This window comes from Halichoerus grypus, chromosome 11 (assembly GCF_964656455.1).
Source record: "Halichoerus grypus chromosome 11, mHalGry1.hap1.1, whole genome shotgun sequence".
NCBI lineage: Eukaryota > Metazoa > Chordata > Mammalia > Carnivora > Phocidae > Halichoerus > Halichoerus grypus.
In genome coordinates, this window is record NC_135722.1 from 40973889 (window position 1) to 40994421 (window position 20533).

A 20533-nucleotide genomic window follows, 5' to 3' on the forward strand; every position below is an offset into this window, starting at 1 on the left:
CATACAAATTTTAGGATTATTTGTTCCATTTCTTTGAAAAAAGTGGTTGCTATTTTGATGGGGATTGCATTGAATGTGTAAATTGCTCTAGGTAGCATTGACATCTTCACAATATTTGTTCTTCCAGTCCATGAGCATGGAACGTTTTTCCATTCCTTTGTGTCTTCCTCAATTTCTTTCATGAGTATTTTATAGTTTTCTGAGTACAGATCCTTTGCCTCTTTGGTTAGATTTATTCCTAGGTATCTTATGGTTTTGGGTGCAATTGTAAATGGGATCAACTCCTTAATTTCTCTTTCTTCTGTCTTGTTGGTGTATAGGAATGCCACTGATTTCTGTGCATTGATTTTATATCCTGCCACTTTACTGAATTCCTGTATGAGTTCTAGCAGTTTTGGGATGGAGTTTTTTGGGTTTTCCGCATAAAGTATCATATCATCTGCAAACAGTGAGAGTTTGACTTCCTCTTTGCTGATTTGGATGCCTTTTATTTCTTTTTGTTGTCTGATTGCTGTGGCTAGGACTTCTAATACTATGTTGAATAGCAGTGGTGATAGTGGACATCCCTGCCACATTCCTGACCTTAGGGGGAAAGCTCTCAGTTTTTCCCCATTGAGAATGATATTTGCTGTGGGTTTTTCATAGATGGCTTTTATGATATTGAGGTATGTACCCTCTATCCCTATACTCTGAAGAGTTTTGATCAAGAAAGGATGCTGTACTTTGTCAAATGCTTTTTCTGCATCTATTGAGAGGATCATATGATTCTTGTTCTTTCTTTTGTTAATGTATTGTATCACGTTCATTGATTTGCGGCTGTTGAACCAACCTTGCAGCCCAGGGATAAATCCCACTTGGTTGTGGTGAATAATCCTTTTAACGTACTGTTGGATCCTATTGGCTAGTATTTTGGTGAGAATTTTTGCATCCATGTTCATCAAGGATATTGGTCTGTAATTCTCCTTTTTGATGGGGTCTTTGTCTGGTTTGGGGATCAAGGTAATGGTGGCCTCATAAAACAAGTTTGGAAGTTTTCCTTCCATTTCTATTTTTTGGAACAGTTTCAGAAGAATAGGTATTAATTCTTCTTTAAATGTTTGGTAGAATTCCGCTGGGAAGCCATCTGACCCTGGGCTTTTGTTTGTTGGGAGATTTTTGATGACTGCTTCAATTTCCTTAGTGGTTATAGGTCTGTTCAGGTTTTCTATTTCTTCCAGGTTCAGTTTTGGTAGTTGATACATCTCTAGAAATGCATCCATTTCTTCCAGGTTATCTAATTTGCTGGCATAGAGTTGCTCATAATATGTTCTTATAATTGTATTTCTTTGGTGTTGGTTGTGATCTCTCCTCTTTCATTCATGATTTTGTTGATTTGGGTCATTTCTCTTTTCTTTTTGGTAAGTCTGGCCAGGGGTTTATCAACCTTGCTAACTCTTTCAAAGAACCAGCTCCTAGTTTCGTTGATCTGTTCTCCTGTTCTTTTGGTTTCTATTTCATTGATTTCTGCTCTGATCTTTATTATTTCTCTTCTCCTGCTGGGTTTAGGCTTTATTTGCTGTTTTTTCTCCAGCTCCTTTAGGTGTAGGGTTAGGTTGTGTACTTGAGACCTTTCTTGTTTCTTGAGAAAGGCTTGTATTGCTATATACTTTCCTCTTAGGACTGCCTTTGCTGCATCCCAAAGATTTTGAACAATTGTGTTTTCATTTTCATTGGTTTCCGTGAATTTTTTAAATTCTTCTTTAATTTCCTGGTTGACGCATTCATTCTTTAGTAGGATGCTCTTTAGCCTCCATGTATTTGAGTTCTTTCTGACTTTCCTCTTGTGATTAAGTTCTAGTTTCAAAGCATTGTGGTCTGAAAATAGGCAGGGAATGATCCCAATCTTTTGGTACCAGTTGAGACCTGATTTGTGACCTAGGATGTGATCTATTCTGGAGAATGTTCCATGGGCACTAGAGAAGAATGTGTATTCCGTTGCTTTGGGATAGAATGTTCTGAATATGTCTGTGAAGTCCATTTGGTCCAGTGTGTCATTTAAAGTCTTTATTTCCTTGTTGATCTTTTGCTTAGACGATCTGTCCATTTCAGTGAGGGGGGTGTTAAAGTTCCCCACTATTATTGTATTGTTGTCAATGTGTTTCTTTGCTTTTGTTATTAACTGCCTTATATATTTGGCTGCTCCCATGTTAGGGGCATAGATATTTACAATTGTTATATCTTCTTGTTGGATAGACCCTTTAAGTAGGATATAGTGTCCTTCCTCATCTCTTATGATAGTCTTTGGTTTAAAATCTAATTTGTCTGATATAAGGATTGCCACCCCAGCTTTCTTTTGGTGTCTATTAGCATGGTAAATGGTTTTCCACCCCCTCATTTTCAATCTGGGGGTGTCTTTGGGTCTAAAATCAGTCTCTTGCAGACAGCATATCGATGGGTCTTGTTTTTTAATCCAATCTGATAGCCTGTGTCTTTTGATTGGGGCACTTAGCCCATTTACATTCAGGGTAACTATTGAAAGATATGAATTTAGTGCCATTGTATTGCCTGTAAGGTGACTATTACTGTCTATTGTCTGTGTTCCTTTCTGGTCTATGTTGCTTTTAGGCTCTCTCTTTGCTTAGAGGACCCCTTTCAATATTTCTTGTAGGGCTCGTTTTGTGTTTGCAAATTCTTTTAGTTTTTGTTTGTCCTGGAAGCTTTTTATCTCTCCTTCTATTTTCAATGACAGCCCAGCTAGATATAGTATTCTTGGCTGCATATTTTTCTCGTTTAGTGCTCTGAATATATCATGCCAGTCCTTTCTGGCCTGCCAGGTCTCTGTGGATGGGTCTGTTGCCAATCTAATGTTTCTACCATTGTAGGTTACATATCTCTTCTCCCGAGCTGCTTTCAGGATTTTCTCTTTGTCTCTGAGACTTGTAAGTTTTACTATTAGATGTCGGGGTGTTGACCTATTTTTATTGATTTTGAGAGAGGTTCTCTGTGCTTCCTGGATTTTGATGCCTGTTTCCTTCCCCAAATTAGGGAAGTTCTCTGCTATAATTTGCTCCAATATGCCTTCTGCCCCCTCTCTCTTTCTTCTTCTTCTGGGATCCCAATTATTCTAATGTTGTTTCATCTTATGGTATCACTTATCTCTTGAATTCTGCCTTTGTGATCCAGGAGTTGTTTATCTCTCTTTTTCTCAGCTTCTTTATTTTCCATCATTTGGTCTTCTATCTCACTGATTCTTTCTTCTGCCTCATTTATCCTAGCAGTTAGCGCCCCCATTTTTTATTGCACCTCATTAATAGCCTTTTTGATTTCGACTTGGTTAGATTTTAGTTCTTTTATTTCTCCAGAAAGGGTTTCTCTAATAACTTCCATGCTTTTTTCAAGCCCAGCTAGTATCTTTAAAGTCATGATTCTGAACTCTAGATCCGACATCGTACTAATGTCCATATTGAGTAGGTCCCTGGCAGTCGGTACTACTTCTTGTTCTTTTTTTGAGGTGATTTTTTCCATCTTGTCATTTTGTCCAGAGGAGAATAGGTGAATGAGAGAACAAAATGCTAACAGGGTAACAACGTCCCCAGAAAATATACTCTAAACAAATCAGAAAAGACCTGAAACCGGGAGAAAAGAAAGGGAAAGAAAGAAAAAAGAAAAAAAAAGAAAAAGAAAAAGATAAAAACAAACAAAAACAGAACAAAACAAAAAAACCAGAATATGAACAAATATGATCAGGCTGGTGCATAGATCAGTGCCACACACTAGATTTTGGGTATATTTTGGTCTATTAGAAGAAAGTGCCTCCCAAAATTTTAAAGAAAGAAAAACTTATATATGTACAAAAATAAGGGTTGATATGATGAAGGGATGGAATATGACTGTAAAGATGAAAATTATAAAAAATTTTATAAAAGGAATTGATAAGAAGTTGTTTGAAAAAAGAAAGAAGAGGATTAAAAAAAAGAAAAAAAAAGGGAGAGAATGTGATCAGGCAGGAGACTAGAACAAAGCCATACACTAGAGATTTAGGGTATATTTTGATCTGTTAGAAGAAACTGTATCTCAAAAATTTCAAGAGAGAACAACTTATATATATATGCCAAAAATAAGGGTAACTACTATGAAGGGATAGAATATGGCTCTAAAAATGAAAAATAAAAATGTTTTTTAAAAAAAGGATTGATAAGATGTTGGTTGAAAAAGGGAAAAAGAAAAATTCAAAAAAAAAAAAAGAAAAGACAGTTAAAAAAAAATTAACTTTGAAAGACTACAGAATCATGGTAAAAAAGCCATGGATTCTATGTGCAGTATTCCCCTAGCGCTGGAGTTCTGCCGTTCTCACTGATCGGTAAACCTGGTCTTGGCTGGCTGTTCTTGCTGATCTTCTGGGGGAGGGGCCTGTTGCCGTGGTTCCCAAATGCCTTTGCCGGAGGCGGAATTGCCCCGCCCTTGCCGGTCCGGACTAAGTAATCTGCTCGGGTTTGCTCTCCGGAGCTTTTGTTCCCTGCAAGCTTTCCGTACAGCTTTGGAGGCGGAGAGTGAAAATGGCGGCCTCCCAATCTCCGCCCCGGAGGAGCCGAGAACTCGGGGTCCTGCTCCTCAGTGAACCCCCAGAGAAAAGCAGTCAGTCACTCCCGTCTCCCCGGTCTCCGGCCACACTCCGTGCTCACCCGGCCTGTGACCGCGCGTTTCCATCTCTGGCACCTGACCCCGGGTGGAGTCTCCAAACCCAGCAGATCCCCGCGGTGCGCTCCTGCACCGCTCCTCCCGGGGGAAGGAAGGTGAGTCTCCCCGGATCTGCCGCTTGTTGGGTCCCTGCTGGAGGAGCAGTGGCCCGACTGTGCCCGGATCACGGTTTATGGCAACCCCGAGCTGAGAGCCGGCGCCTGGGCTCCGTCTCTGCAGCCGGCTTCCCTGCTCTGACACCTGGGAGCTCTGCCACACTCAGGCACCCCCGGTCTTTCTGTGACCCCGAGGGTCCTGAGACCACACTGTCCCACGAGGTTTCCACCCCTGCTTAGCCACCGGAGCGACGTCCCTCAGCAGAGCCGACTTCTAAAAGTTCCGATTTTGTGCTCTGCGGCTCTATCTCTTCAGAAGCGGCAGCCAGAGGCCCCTCCCCCGCCGTCTATCCTCCCGAATATCGCCTCGGATTCACTTCTCCGCACGTCCTACCTTCCAGAAAGTGGTCGCTTTTCTATACAGAGAGTTGTTGCTATTCTTTTCTTCAATCTCCTGTTGAGTTTGTAGGTGTTCAGAATGGTTTGATCCCTATCCAGCTGAATTCCTGAGACCAGACGAAATCCAGGTCTCCTACTCCTCCCTCACTTAAGATTTTTTTTTATTTGGGTTTTGTTTTTTGGTAAAGGTGGGACTGGGTCAAATCAATAACTTAGGAAGATTAAAATGGTGTCTGGAAAGGAGAAGAGATTCAAGAAAGGAGACTGGAGGCAAGAAGACCAGTAGGACGTGGTCGTGCAAGTCCAAGCAGAGATGAGGGGGGACATGAACTTGGACAGTAGCAAGGAGCTGGAAAGAAGGGGTTGGATTTGTGTAGCCCTTTGGTGTTAAAATAGGCGACGCCTGCTGATGATGGGTGTGGAGTGAGGGGAAAGGAGTCTAGAACCAGCCCCGGCTTCCAACCGAGGGCCCCGGAAATCAGGCAGTCATGTCCTGATTTGGAGAAATGCAGGAAAACCTCCGGTGAGCCCTGTTCTGAGCATGGATTTTGACTCGAGACACTTGAAGAGCTGGGCGCCTCCCCAGGAGGAAACTCTAGGGGTCCCCAGAGCCGTCGGCAGGGATTGGGCAGTAAAGCAGGTTGGAATGGGTCCGAGGGAGCAGGAAGCCCCGTCGGGGTCGGGTGGTCACATCCCTGTCCTCTGCCCGGTACTGTGGTTGCCACCCTATCAGCGGGTCCCCCCCAGCCCCGGTCTGAGGGGCTGCCAACCAATTCTCCAGAGTTCCAAGACAGAAGTAATTTCAAATTCCCTCTAATTAAAAGGAGCGTATCTGTGTGCGCCTGGAGTCCCACTGGAGAGGGGAAGGGGCGTCCCAAATCCACAGCCAAGCCTCGAGGCCGAGGAGCTGGGCGGCTGGGGAGGGGCAGCCACGTGCCAGTTGGCTGTGCCAAGTGCAGGGGCAGCACGCCTGGGGTTCTGCCATGTGTTTGTTTATTTGGTTTGGCTGATGTAAAACATACACACACAGACTCACAGCCTCGGGGCCTGTGTACAGAGCCCATGTTCAGTTCTTGACTAAAATCAGGAACGGTGCGGGAGAAAAGGAAGCTAAAATAGGAGAACACAAACAGGTAGCAGAGTTCTTTTTTTTTTTTTTTTTTTAATTTATTTTTTTTTTAATTTTTTTATTTTTATTTTTATTTTTTTAAAGATTTTATTTATTTATTTGAGACAGAGAGAATGAGAGAGAGAGAGAGAGCACATGAGAGGGGTGAGGGTCATAGGGAGAAGCAGGCTCCCTGCCGAGCAGGGAGCCCGATGCGGGACTCGATCCAGGGACTCCAGGATCATGACCTGAGCCGAAGGCAGTCGCTTAACCAGCTGAGCCACCCAGGCGCCCTAGCAGAGTTCTTTTATTCATTCATTCATGTAGCAAACGAATGCCAGGCACTATGCAAGCACTGGGGCTCTCAGGAAACTCAGTTCCTGAGAAACTCCAAGACGGGGGAAGGGAACAGAGATGAGGAGAGAGACCATTTCAGACCCAAGTGACAGGCACTGGATATAGATCAAGCCTATGTATGATCTGGTCATTTCCTGGATTAAAACCTGACCAGGGTTTCCTTGTATCTAATTTTTTAGGTCTAGAAATCCCCTCCCCCCGCACCCCTCCACTCCTGCTCCAGGCTCAGGGAATTCCAAGCAGCCCCGGGATCCCCTCTGTCTTAGGTCTCCCCTCTACAAGCTCCTCTCCTCTCTTCGCAGGGCTCTTCTCTCTGTTCTCTGCCACTTCTTACTTGGCCTTGAAGGTCCCATTGACTCATCTCCTGGGGCAGCTATCACAGACCATGCTCTGGGTCCTCCCTGCATTTCCTGAGGGCAGGTGCTTCTCAGCTGCTCCTTTCCTAGTTCACCTGCCCATTTCCCCCGTGGCCTCTGAGCCACTCGAGCAGAGAAGAATCTTGTCCACATCTCTATTCTGGCAGTTAATCGATGCCTGGCACAGAAACACTCTTAATAAATGCCTGTCCAAATGAACCGACATAATTTAGTGCCACTGTGGATTGCCTCAAATGGGCCACAATTAAAACGCACTTGGATGCTGGAGTCAAACCCCAGCTCCGTCACCTCTGACTAGCGAAGCCGCAGTTTGCTTGTTCTTAAGCTGAAGCCAAGACTATTCCATGAGTGTGACTTACGTGAAAAAGCTTTCTTTCATGTGTGCTCACCTTTATTTCTCTAACATATGTGGAAAATGTATTTATTACATTTATTGTAATCAGCATCAGAAGACGGAGCTCTAATGAGTGGGGCTTGTCGGATGGGCACTGTGGGATGCTGAGGAGGGGCGCTTCTCAAGAATGTTCTCCTGAGTTCAGATTCTTGAGAAGTGCCCCTCATGGGCATCCCAGAGTGTCCATCTCCAGGGAACCACCTCTGTCCACGCATTTCCTACAGCCTGTCCTGATGGCTCCCCCTCTGAGCATCTCCTCTGACCACTGCTCTTGGGAGGCAGGGGTGCGGAGTGGTTAGGAACGTGGGCTCTGGAACCAGACGGCATGGGTTCAAATCCCTCCTCCCCTTGACTGGCTCCTTCTTTCTCTCCTGGTTGGAGCACCCTCCCACACCACAGGCGTGGAATCTGGTTTTCTGAAAGTACTGCTTTCAGACCAGGGCAACAGGGAAGCCTGCCCTGAGCCCCATACTTTAGAGGGCTCTACTCTAGTCCACCCAGGCCTGTCCCCTTAGAGAGGAATTTGAGGAACTGAGGGGATATGTCACCCTAGAACCTTCACCCTCTCCTTGTAGACTATATTATGGGCATCTGGGACTCCATAATTCTAGCCTACATGACCCTGAGTCTACTTCAAGGCCTACAGTGGCCTATACTCCCTGGGGGACTCCATCTTCAGTGAGCACAGCCCTAGGCCCGAAGGGTGGCCAAGGGGAGGCTGTTTATAGAGGTTGTAAGCAGAGCAGAGCTCCCACACATGGTGTAAGACCAAGACAGGGCATGGGGAGAATAGGGGCTAGGTCATAGGCTTAGGGGGCCAGAGGTGGGCTCTACCATACCAAACAGGCATAGCACAGGGTCCTGAGAATTCTAAATTCTAATGTAGCTTTTCAGGTCTTTGCAAGGGTGTATGTGATAAGATAGAAACATTTGATTCACTGGCTTGATTTCTTGTTGTGTAGCTTTCAGATATTTAGGTATAAGAATGCAAGCTTCTGTATTAATCAGCTCAGGCTGCCATAACAGAATACCATAGACCAGGTGGCTTAAGTAACTGACATTTATTTTCTCACAGTCCTGGAGACTTAAATCCCAGAGTAAGATGTCACAGGGCTGGTTTCCTCGGAGGCCAGTCTGCTTGGCTTGTAGACGGCCAGCATTTTGCCATCTTCACATCTGTACACGTGTCCCTGTTGTCCTTTTGTGTCCCAATTTCATCTTCTTATAAGGCCACCAATCAGACTGGATCAGGACTCACCTTGAGGGCTTCATTTTAACTTGATCACCTCTTTAAGGGACTATCTCCAAGTAGGATCACATTCTGAGGTACTGGGAGTTAGGGCTTCAACATACAAATTTTGGAGGGACGTCATTTAGCCCAAAACAGTCATTCTCAAGTGCTACCTCTTTGTAGGGTGACCAACGCATCCAAGGTTGCTGGGATTCTCTTAGCTTTAGCACTGAAATTCCCACATCCCAGGAATTCCCTCAGTCCCAAGCAAACTGGGAAGATTGGTGAGTAGCTTGTCAGAAGCTTACCTAAATCTCTGTCAATATGTAAGGACTGGAAGGAACAGACAAATGCAATATATATCCGGAAGCCATACTTCCGAGTGAACTTGGACATCCCTTAAATTCCTCAATCCTCACTTTGTCCTCGTGAGGTAAGTGGGGCAGGAAATAATAATCCAGTTACACAGAGCAGGAAATCAGCTCAGAAAAGTTCATTTTTGCCCCGGGCCCTGTTTATCTTTCTCCTGGTTCTTTCATTACTGGGTGCTTCCTCAACCAAGAACCAAGCAATCACAGTATATGCTTCATGTCACCTCTGCCCCAGGGCCTGAGTGAGACGTAAGTACCAGGATGTCTCAGTGAGGGAGTACTGACGTATCCCTAAACTCATTTGAACTAAAGAAATTAAACAGACCATCACACCTGAATTACTTGGTGGTGGTGGTGGGGGGTGGTGATAGGTCGGCCACAGGCTGGGCTTGTAAAGCAACTGCCTCTGATTGGAAAGCAGGGGGGTGGGAGGGAAGCAGGGAGAGAAGCAGGCTCTGTTTGATGATCCGCTCTGAAAGGCAAGGAGGGAAGCCATTGATTAGTGAGCTTTGTTTGATGTGCTCAAGGATCAAAGGGACAAACACCATGTATAAAGATGAAAGTTGACCTGGAAACCCAGCGTTCCAGCCCACTGGGATGCCAGACTGCCCTGGGCCCATGGGTCACAAAGGACTCTCGCAGGAACCATGGGCAAGATAGTAAGCCCACCTCTTCCTCAACTTGACCCCTGACCCCCTCCCCACCATTGTCTTTCAGAAAGGCTTCCTTTGGCCCCTTGGGCCCTCTCTGGAGTAAGGGGAGCCCAGGGTTTTTAGCAGGCCCAGCGTTATCATTGCAGGGATGGAGGATTAGATTACTTCTGAACAAGCAAGTAATAATATGTGATGAATGCTATGATTAGGCTGAACTTGGGGAAATGAGGGTTTACCACCAAGAAATCCCTAAACCTATCCTGGGGGTGTAGGGCACAGAAGAAGATAGCCCAGCTGATACCTCAAGGAATATAGTGATCTTTGGAACAGATTTTTGCTTTTCTTTTGGGAGGTGGGAGAGGAGAAGCACGTGTGAAAAAGCAGGGGAGGTGATAGACACTATAGTACACTGGGGACCAGCCAATATTTTTTTTTTTTTAAAGATTTTATTTCTTTATTTGACAGAGAGAGAGACACAGTGAGAAAGGGAACACAAGCAGGGGGAATGCGAGAGGGAGAAGCAGGCTTCCTGCGGAGCAGGGAGCCCGATGTGGGGCTCGATCCCAGGACCCTGGGATCATGACCTGAGCTGAAGGCAGACGCTTAATGACTGAGCCACCCAGGCGCCCCATGGGACCAGCCAATATTAACTGAACACCTAATCTGTGCCAGGACCTATATGATTCTCACACCCATGTTGAGGTGGAGGTCAAGAGCAAAAGTACGGTGACCAGTTTGGAGATGGTTCCAAACTGCAAATGGGCCAGGAAGAGATAAGGTGGCTCATACCAGAGTGGTAGCCATGGAGGCAATGAGAGATGATGATACTTGGGCTATAGTTTTAATCACTTTGCTGATGTTTGGGTACGGGCTGTGAGGGAAAGAGGAATACACGGGAACTTCAGAGCACGGCCAGAAGATGCTGCTATATGTCAAGTTCCCTGGGAGACAGATTCTGAGTCTCTGCGATTTGGATGCATGACATTTATTGGGGAGTGCTCTCAGGAGCAGTACCCGTGAGCGAGGGAAGGAAGCAGGAGCAGGGAAAGGTGATGTGTGAGGCAGTTGCAACAGAGGCCTCAGCAGATCCCATGGAAAGTTGTGGAACTGAGATAACCCTTTATTCTTGTCCCATTTAGGACAAAGGGGCCCGACATTTATACCCTCATACCAACCAGTTAGGAACAGGGAGGTCCTTCCCAGATGTACCTGGAGGCAGGCTGCCCCCTGGGAGGGGGCATAACCATGGGTGAGGTAGCTTCCTTCTGCTGAGGGCAGTTCTGGAGACAGCTTCTGCTGTGAGCTGTCAGCAGCCAACCCCCCCCCCCCCCCAGCAGCTGGAGAGTGAGTGCCTCGCTCCTCAGGAGAGACCTGGCTGACGAGCCCCCCCGTCCCTACAGATGCCCACTCAGGTCTGATGCGCGGAGGCTCAGAGAGGACTTCTGAGAAGAGATGATACTTGGACTGGTTTTAAAGGACCCCATGCTACTTCTCTTAATCGTGATTTTGACCATGAAAAAGAAGGTGTTTGAACAAATCCCAAACTGGGGCACAAGACTGCTCTATGTACTCACTTTATGTAGAGTCAAATCCTTAACGAAATTCAAACCTGATATTAATTGCCTTTTAAAGTGTTTTTAGTTTCCAAAATTATAATAAATCCCTCTGATTTATAACTAGGCCAATAGAGATAGATAGATGATAGGTGGATAGACAGATAGATAGATAGATGATAATAGATGTATGTGTGTGTGTATATATATACATATATATATACGCACATATATATGATCTATTAATTCAGAGCATACACCTTTTTTTCTGAGGCAAAATTGATATTTCAACTGGTTCAAATTTCTGGCAACCAAGTATTCCTTGAACAGAATTCTAATGTGTTGATGTTTTTAATAGCTCTTAGGGACAAGGAGGGTTTTCCAAGAGCTGACATAAATCCTGTTTGCTACAATTTTGGACATTTCCTCTAGATGTTTCTACAGAGGAGTTGGTGAATGGCTGGCATCAGGATCTGTGTAATAAGCTATTTCTGCCCTTAAAGCCTATTTATGAGGATGATTCTTACCTTTCTGGGAGTAAAATATTGGAGTCAGGCCCTGGAAACTGGCAGAATATATTACAAAGAGTGTGTGCTCCTGTCTGAGTGAGCGTGTATGTATGTGTGTCTAGGTATTTGCCTGTTTAGGCACGTGTACGGCTGTGCATGCGTGTTGCACATACGTAGGCAAGTACAAGGAGTGTAAGAGAGCATGTGTATGAGTATCTCCGCTTGTCTTAGTGTGCGTGAGAATCTGCATGTGTGCAGGTGTGTTTGTAATGCACGTACGTCCGGGTGGGTGATGCAGGTGTGTGTGTATATTTAGGTGTGTGTGTATATATTTGGGTGTGTGTGTGTGTGCACGTGTGTATATATAAGTGAGAGTGAACACGTGTGGGCATGTCAGCAGCTCTCCCGGCTGCATGAGGTAATGGGATTCACGGTCACAAGGCAGGAATATAAATGCCAAGGGCAGGTTTCGAGCCTACAGCAACTTTCCTCTAGTGATCCTGCTCCAAACACTTTCCTTAGGGGCCTCTCCAGTTCTCCCCTCTCTTCCCACCACGGGTTGACGCCCAGAGGGGCCTCGGGCAGCTTCCTGGCCTTTGGAGCTGCCTCTCTGATGTCCGCCCCAGGAGCCTTGGCTGTGGCAGTCCTGTCATGTTGGACCCTCTGCTGTCACTGCCAAAGTGACAATTGATGAGCAGAACCCAGAAACCCAACTTCGGCAGGGCCCTTTGAACTCCAGCCTTGGAGTGGAGCGGGGCCTGGCACAGGTGCCTTTGTTGGGGCCCGGCCACTGAGGGGGCTGCAGGCTGGCCCAGCCTGTCCCCACAGCCTTTGCTGCAGAAGCAGGCAGTCGGGGTAGGAGCCAGCCATGCTACTCCCTATACCCTGGCCTCCTTGGAAAGTCACCGTCTTGGGTGACTTGGGTGCTTGGCCTGGTGATGCTTGAACCTCGGGATGCGGAAGCCAATTCTTAGCAGCGTTGCCCTGTCAACCACCCATGTATGGATTCAGCTAGTATTTATGGAGCACTCAGAGTGAGCAGGGCAAAGTCTCCCCTGTACAGTTCTTGCGGCCAGAAAGCTTGGATTAAACCTGGCTAATTATTAGTTGTTCCAGCTTGGGCGAGTGATGTAACTTGCACGTGCCCCTCTGTATCTCCAGTTTCTCCTTTCTCCGGGGTTGTTGTAGCACCAAAGTAGGCAATGCAAGGCAAGGCGCCTGGCATCTATCAAGCCCTCCCGTGTGTGAGCTGTTGTCATTGCACGGAGGCCGCCCGCTCGAGTCGCGAAGACGCCTCAGCTCTGAAGCCGTATGACCTGGATTTAAATCCCATGGCCCCATCATGTTCTAGTTAACTTACCACATAAGATTATTATGGGGATGAAATTGGCACAAGGGTCCGTCTGCACAGGGCTATGAGGGTCTGTGTTACCTCTGCAAGAAATCTTCAACCTTCAATATTTTCCCCGCCCCTCCCTGAGAGATCACATCCTGTCCTATGGTTTTAACTGCACTCCCTGACTTCCAGGTCCCAAATTCAATCCTCTACTCTTCTGCTTAAATTCCTCTAGTGGATTCCATCATCCAGAGAAGAGTCTAAACCACTTGACATGGCTTTCCAGGCGCCCTACCGCCTGTCCTCTGCCTGTCTCCTCAGTATCATAGCTCATAACCCCTCTTCTTCCCTCCTCCCATGCCCCCACCCTCCAGGCATACTAGGTTAATTGCTGGCCATGAGAATGTAGGCTCTTCTGTACCTTTATGTACTTGACACTGCTGTCTTTTCTGCCTGCAATATCCTTTTCTACACTGACGGCTTGTGAACACCTTCCATTCCTTGAGACTCAAATCTCAGACCCTTCTTATAACAAGGCTTCTTTGATCATTCCCCACACAGTACAGGTGGCCATTACTTCCTTCATGCTCCTCCCTAGACCCAGGACGTGTGTTAGCTCCTATGACATGGTAGGATGCCTACTGGTCCACTCCCCTTACAGACTAGGCAATCCTTGAGTGGGATCCTGAGCTGTCCCCTCTGGCTCACCAGCTCTGAACACAGTGCTTGCCACATGGTGGACACTCAATGAGCATCTGCCCAGTGGACTGATTCAATCTCTCTCTCCTACCTCTCGGGTCCACTGACCTCCTGGACATCTTCCCCTTGGAGTTCCAGGGTCCTCAAACCATGATACTCTATGCCACACTCCCTCAAGTTGCTCTTCCTTAATTCAGTAAATGCCACCATCCATCCACCCAATCATCCAATATGGAATCTGGAGAGTCAACCTTGAAGCCTTTGCTCATAGTCATTATATATACATCCCAAATCGTCATGAGGACTTACTGATTTGACCCCTTAAACGTTTCTTCTGTTTGTCCCCTCCACTCCCTTTGTATCTCCACTTCCACTCTGTGGATAATGCATAGGTAAATCTTACCACATACCACCAGAACTTAAAATATTTTGCGTAAATTCCAGGGATCACATCCAAACTCCTTGGAATTGCTTGGAGGGACCTCCAGGATCTGACTCCAGCCTCTTTCCTCTCTCACCTTTCTTCATTCTACCCAATGTTCTTGCCATGACTGACCATTCATCTCTCCAGAATATGCCAACCTATAACTACCACTATCCCCCTGTTTAGACTATGAGCCCTTTGAATACAATCACGTGAACTTAAGTTAATAATTATTTCTGAGTTTTAGGTTCTTCATTTATAAAATGAGGATAGCCATAGCCTTATCTTCTTCACAGAATATTGTAAGGGTGAAATGACACAACGTGTGGTGACACGGGTCTGGCTCCTAAGAGGTATTCAGTAAATAAAACTATCTTTATTGTTCTTGCCAGCAAGAGCGATGCCCGATGGGATAGACTTCCAGAGATCTCGTGATTGCCCCAGTGGAGTTCTGAGCAGCTTTGTTTTGCTTTCAAGGAGACTTAGTAAAAATGGCTCCATCAGCTTCTCCAACTCTCTGCAACTAACTTTACTTTGTTATCTTGCCTCTTTGTAGCTTAGTTTCCTTATTTGAAATATGAAGATAATAGTAGTAATGTACTTATTTCATAAGGTGGTTGTGAGAATTTTATCATATGATGTGTGTAGATATTTGTGTTAGCTATTGTTATGATTGATGAGTAAACACCATGGAGTAGCTGGATCTATGTTTGGAAGATACTTCATAAATAAATAATTAGGATCTTAGGGGCTACTTCAAGATAAAGTTCTTTGAAGAGGTAGAAACTTGGAGATTCAAAGCCAGTAACAGCAATGATTATAAATAGCTACAAGGTGAGCCATGAAATCCCAGCCCGGGATGGCAACACCTACCCTACATACGGATCAGTTCAAACCTACAAAAGACTAGGGAGACTTTTGTAGTAATGCCAAAAATGATGCTATGATCCCCCATGATGGGCAGAGGTCTCTGACGGAATTAGAGCTTTGCTCAAAAGCTCTTGCTGACTGCCAGTTTTGCTTAGCCTTCACCCCATCCTGCCAGCACCGTGGGTAAGTGCTGGGCACGGGAGCCAAGCTGCCTCAGGCACATTAACAGCTTCGCCATTTACTAGCTATACTTGGGGCAAGTTACTTAGCCTGTTTCTACCTGTCTTTTTGCCTGTAAAGTAGAGATAGTACCAGTACCAATCTCATGAGGTTGTTGGGAGGATTACATTGGATAATGCAACTAATGATCAGTATTTGACATACAGTAAGTGTTCACTAAATGTTACTTAGCTCTTTTGATTAGTTGTCCGCCAGCTATCTCACCTGTTCTCTCCTGGAACCAATAAAACTCCAGTTGGCTTATGTATCAAGATACCTCTCCCTTTCTTGCTAAGTGGCAAGAGTGTCCTGAATGGTCTGTCAACGGCAGCACAAACACTGGGTCACTTCTTGCAGAAAAACAAAGCCCAGACTCCCCTTTCTGACATCCAAGGGTCCCCAACACAATCTACAGTGACCTTCATCCACATGCCTGACACCCCTTCACATTTGGGCTCTTTCAAGTGATCCCACCCAGCCCTGCCTTTCCTTCTTCCTGGCCCTTTGCTCATCCTATTCCACCAACCTGGCAGATCCTCCTCACCCCACTCTGCCCTTCTCAAATGCCACCCCTTCTATGAAGCCCCTTTTGATTTATCCAATGAGATGGAACCACTCCCTCCTTTGTCTCTTCCTACTTTACTTTTAGATGTTTATCTCAACCCCACTTGCTACTCTAGCCACCCAACACTTACTGAACTGCAAGCTGCCTTAGGGATAAGGTTTTATCTTACTCATTGTTATATCCTTGGCAGAGATCCTAGCACATAGCACATGGCATTTCCCCCTTTATTATATAGTCATTAAGGAGAATTTGTGAGGCCCCAAATTTCCATGCTTTGAGAAAGATCAAGTTGTAAGAGATGATGAAAACAGCCACCTAGCACGAGGGTGCTTAGAAGTTGGGTTTCTTCCCAAGCAGAGCCTGAGATAAGGACTTTGTTTCAGGAGTTGTAAGGAGATGATTCAGTAAGCAGGGTTTGGGGAAGAAAGTCAATAGAATATATTACTGAGATTGCCTCTTTGGGCATTAGGGGCTATATTCCACTGGGAGCTTCTGAAGAGCATCCAGAACGCCTCCCAGGATGATTCATCTGAAAGACAGGTGGCTGGGGAATTTATCTCCTGGCTCCCATATACCCTCAGTGAAGGTTTGCTCCCTCGAGGGCATTAGCTGCTCTGCACCCCCAGGCTCTGCATAGATACAGACCAGGGGCCTCATGCAGCTGGTAAGGGCTCTGGGGCAGAAAGTGAAAAGATGCACAGCACATGATTGAGGTGGACCTGGCTGGTTTGGGGAGAGTCCGAGTTTGAGCCAAGCATCCACTGATGCTGTGGTTGTAGGCTGAGGTGGGCTTAGAGGGTGTGATGTGGGGCACTCAGGTGGAGATTCCTAGAAGGAGACTCGAGGCGGAAGTGTACTGGTTTATCGGGAAGCCTTCTGGACAACAATAGCTAGCTCTAAGGGAGTGAGGGAGGCAGGATTGGGCAGAAGCGGAAGAGAATGCTCATCACTTGCACCGGGGGCTTCTGCCAGTGCCAGAAGGATCTCTGAAGCTAGGATCGTCCTTTAGAAATATTTTGAATCAAGTCAGGGCACCTCGACCTCGGTGGTGTTGCATCAACCAGTTACTGAATGTGTGCTGCTCCAGGGATAAACTGGTTTCCCTCCAGCACATGGCAGTCCCAAGAGAGGGTCTCCATGGAAGCCATCGGCCCGCAAGGCTCCCAGCAGCTGGGGGAAAGAGCGCTTTTGTCAGGGAGCAACCATCCAGGTGGTGCCCCAGCAGCCACTCCAGGCACCAGAGACATCCCCAGAGTCCGCCCTTGGCACAGCTCAGACCAACTTAGGTCTCCCATGACCTCCACTGTCAACTGAACCTTCAAAGTGAATTTTAGCTTCAAACTCTGAGAACACCTAAACAATTTCCAGTCACTGTCAGGATTTCTAATTGACTTTTGTCATCTCCTTCTTCTCCCACCTATGCTACATTCCCCTCCCCCGTGGTAAGCACGGCAGCTGCTCGGGGCTACTTGTCCCTTTCAGTGATCTAGACTTTCATCTTGAGGGGTCTGAGGCTTCAGTAGCCTTGCTCACTGGGTGTGCAACTGTGCATTCACCATTTCCGCCCCCGCGTCTGAGAAAACCAAAAGATGCTCCTGTAAGTCCTCTGGTTTCTAGCCACATCCTTCCTTGCTCCCATTTTGTAGCAGCACTCCTCATCCCTCCGAAGAACTCCTTTCTCTACTGGCTGCTCCACAAGCATGAAAAGCCCAAAGGGATCAGGTGCAGTCAGTCATGTCCTCAGGGTTAGTGGTGCCCTTCTTGTGCTCCCAGTTGGAAATGCTCTTTCCCTCGGAACCAGGACCTCTGATCCAGAAGAACCTATGGTGTGGAGACAGGAAACACAGATTCTGCATGTGGGTCACTGGAAGTAAGCGGATCCGATTCTACTTTTGCCTCCCGCATCCTTATTTTGTAGCTCTTGGAGACTATCGCAGGTTCAATGATTGCCCACAAAGATACCAAGTCCCCATCTCAGGAACCTGTACATGGTCCCTGAGAAGGAGAAAGTGACATTTACAGTTATAATTAAGGATCTTGAGATAGGACAATTACCCTGGCTTAGCCAGGTGGGCCCTAAGTGCCATCACAAGTGTTCTTCTAAGAGAAAGACAGAAGAAGGAGGCAGAGACTGAAAGATGTGGACACAAGCCAAGGATCGTTGGCGGCCATGAGAAGCTGGGAGAGGCAAGAAAGAATACAGCCTAGAGTCTCTGCAGGAAGCACGACTGCCGACATGGATTTGGGCCCATTGATACTGATTTCAGACTACCGGCCTCTGGACCTGTGAGAGAGTGGATCTCTGTTATTTTAAGTCACCAACTTTATGGCAATTTGTGACAGCAACCACAGGAAATGAACACAGGGACATAACACTATACACGCTCTGGATTATTCTTAAACCACACGTTGAAAACAAATGGCCTAACGCCTCAGGGTTTCTCCCCAGACTGGTACCTAGTTGGGTTTTTAATGTACCATTCTATTATTCCAGTAGACCTGCATTCTCTGATTCATCAGCAGGATTTGTCAGAAAATAGATCTTAACAGACGTTTTGACAATAGCATCTCTGAGCTCAGCAGACGGGAGGTGATGAGAACTGGTGCGAGTTTAAGTGGAGGGCCTCTTCCTCCAGGTGCAGAGGGCCTTCCCTAGGCCACAGGGAGACAAAGGGCAACTGAGATGTGTAGCCAGAATCTGTCTCCTACCCCTCCCACCTTCTCTGCAGAATGCTCAGTTCAAGCAGATTTCTGATTTTTAGCTGTAAAAACGTGCCTGATGGCAGCAGCTTTAGTTATAGAAGGTTCCAATTTGCATATGTTCTATTTTCTACCCAGGTGTCATGCTGAATTAGGAAGTAAAAACATCTGAACCTCAGCAGGACCTTTTGTTTTCCCCTTCTCTCCTTCTTTTTCCCCCCTCAATGTGGAAGGATCATTATAGCTTAAATCTTCCTCTGCAAAGCAAAATGAGTCAATTTATTCTCCTCGCCGACAGAGCCTGGGCCTGCCTTCCTCTCTGTAGCTCTGAGCGCATGTCCTCCTTGGCAAGGAGAGAAAGAAAGGCTATTGAGTACTTTTTTCCCCGTCTGTTTGATAAAAAAGCATGTTTGTTTTTGTTCATAGATTTAAAGCCCAAAATGGGCCAGTACTGTAAATAAAACATGCGCTCTCATTTGAAAAATTTATTACAAGGAATTTTGTTTATGATTTCATCTTCTCCAGTAATAATTAATTGGAGGTCTTCTGTGGTCCCCACAGACCAACAATCATTCAGACTGTATGAAAGGATGATCCAGCACAGCCTCTCTTCCATCTCTCATCCGTAGCCAGAGCTGTCTCTGGACGTGTGATCACGTTAGCCTGCACTGGAGTTCAGGTGATGACATGACTGGCCGGTTCCAGTGTTCGGAGCATATTTACAAGTCTCTATGTGACCCTGAAGTCAGAGCCCCTTTTCAAGGATTCCTCAGAGAAGAAAACTCTACCTTGAAATTGTCCTGATAGTTTAGAAGAACACACCACTTCACATTTCAAGTGCTAAAAATGGAAGTTTACTCAACTGGTTTAGCAAAGGAAACACACATATACACACCTACACAGATCCACACAATCATACAAATGATAATACCTGATATTTGGTGAGTATATTCCGTGTACTGGACGCCATGCTAAGAGCTTTTTACATGAATGATCTCAGTCCATAAAACAACTCTTTCAGTCAGGATGGGCTGGGTTATGATGTGGTAACAAACACTCCCGAGATTTCCATGGTTTATAATGACAAGGCTTATTTCTCTCTCTTGCTACACGTCCATGTGTGTTTATGGGAGCCCTGTTCCACAGTGCCCTCACTCTGGGATCCCAGCAGCCAAGCAGCTAATATCTGGAACATGGATTTTTTGGCAGAGGAGAAGAAAGTTCCAGAGGATCTTTCATCAGCAATTAAGTGACACACATCATTGGCCAACAAGACTAATCCCGTGACCCTTCCCATTACAGAGTGAGGAAGTACTATCATACTGTGTATCTCAAAAGTGGGGGGCATGGCAACTGAAATACTTCCTGAAAATAGTAAATATTTTTACTATTGATACACAACAACTTTATAAGGGAGGTACTTAAAGATTTTCTTTTCCATTTTACAGATTTGCAGATTACAGATTAGGAAACTGAGGAACAGGAAGGATATGTAACTTGTTCTAGCTCATGCATCTAATAAATGGGGGATCCAAGATTCAGACTCAGGCAATTTGACAGCACACTTCTCCTACCCCCAACACGTGCACTCATATGTGAGCAGGCACACACTTCAACACACACACACATCCCAAGGTGCTAGTAGTTAAGTGAGCCAAAGGCTATTAGGTCACTATATCCTGAAGATGTATCCAGTAGTGGAAAGAGTGGTGAGTGTGGGCCAAAGTCCTTAGAAAGAATCGAAGGGTCAAAGCAGGGAAACTATGTTTAGTCAGTGAGTCCAAAAGGCAGGATCAAGGCCAAGAAGGAAAAATAAAGAAACTAAAAGCCAAGGGTCAAGAACAGGACACACTGAAATGGGAATATGGCTGGCAACAGAGAGGGGAAGGTCCAGTACTGGACGCCAACCACACAGAGGCCTTTGTGTTTCTGTAGCGTGGGTGGGCTTGGCTGGGTTCAAGGTCTAAGGAGGAAGCAGAGCATGACAAATACTGCC

General features: G+C 46.0%; 1 long non-coding RNA gene across 2 annotated transcripts in view; it reads left to right on the top strand.

The window, feature by feature from the left end:
- Positions 1-4440: 4440 nt before the first annotated feature.
- Positions 4441-20533, top strand: part of LOC118539794 (uncharacterized) — a 37448-nt gene continuing 21355 nt past the window's right edge. For both annotated transcript variants that reach the window (XR_004919337.2, XR_004919338.2), the window contains exon 1: positions 4441-4772. This is a non-coding gene — a long non-coding RNA (uncharacterized LOC118539794). The remainder of the gene's footprint in view (positions 4773-20533) is intronic.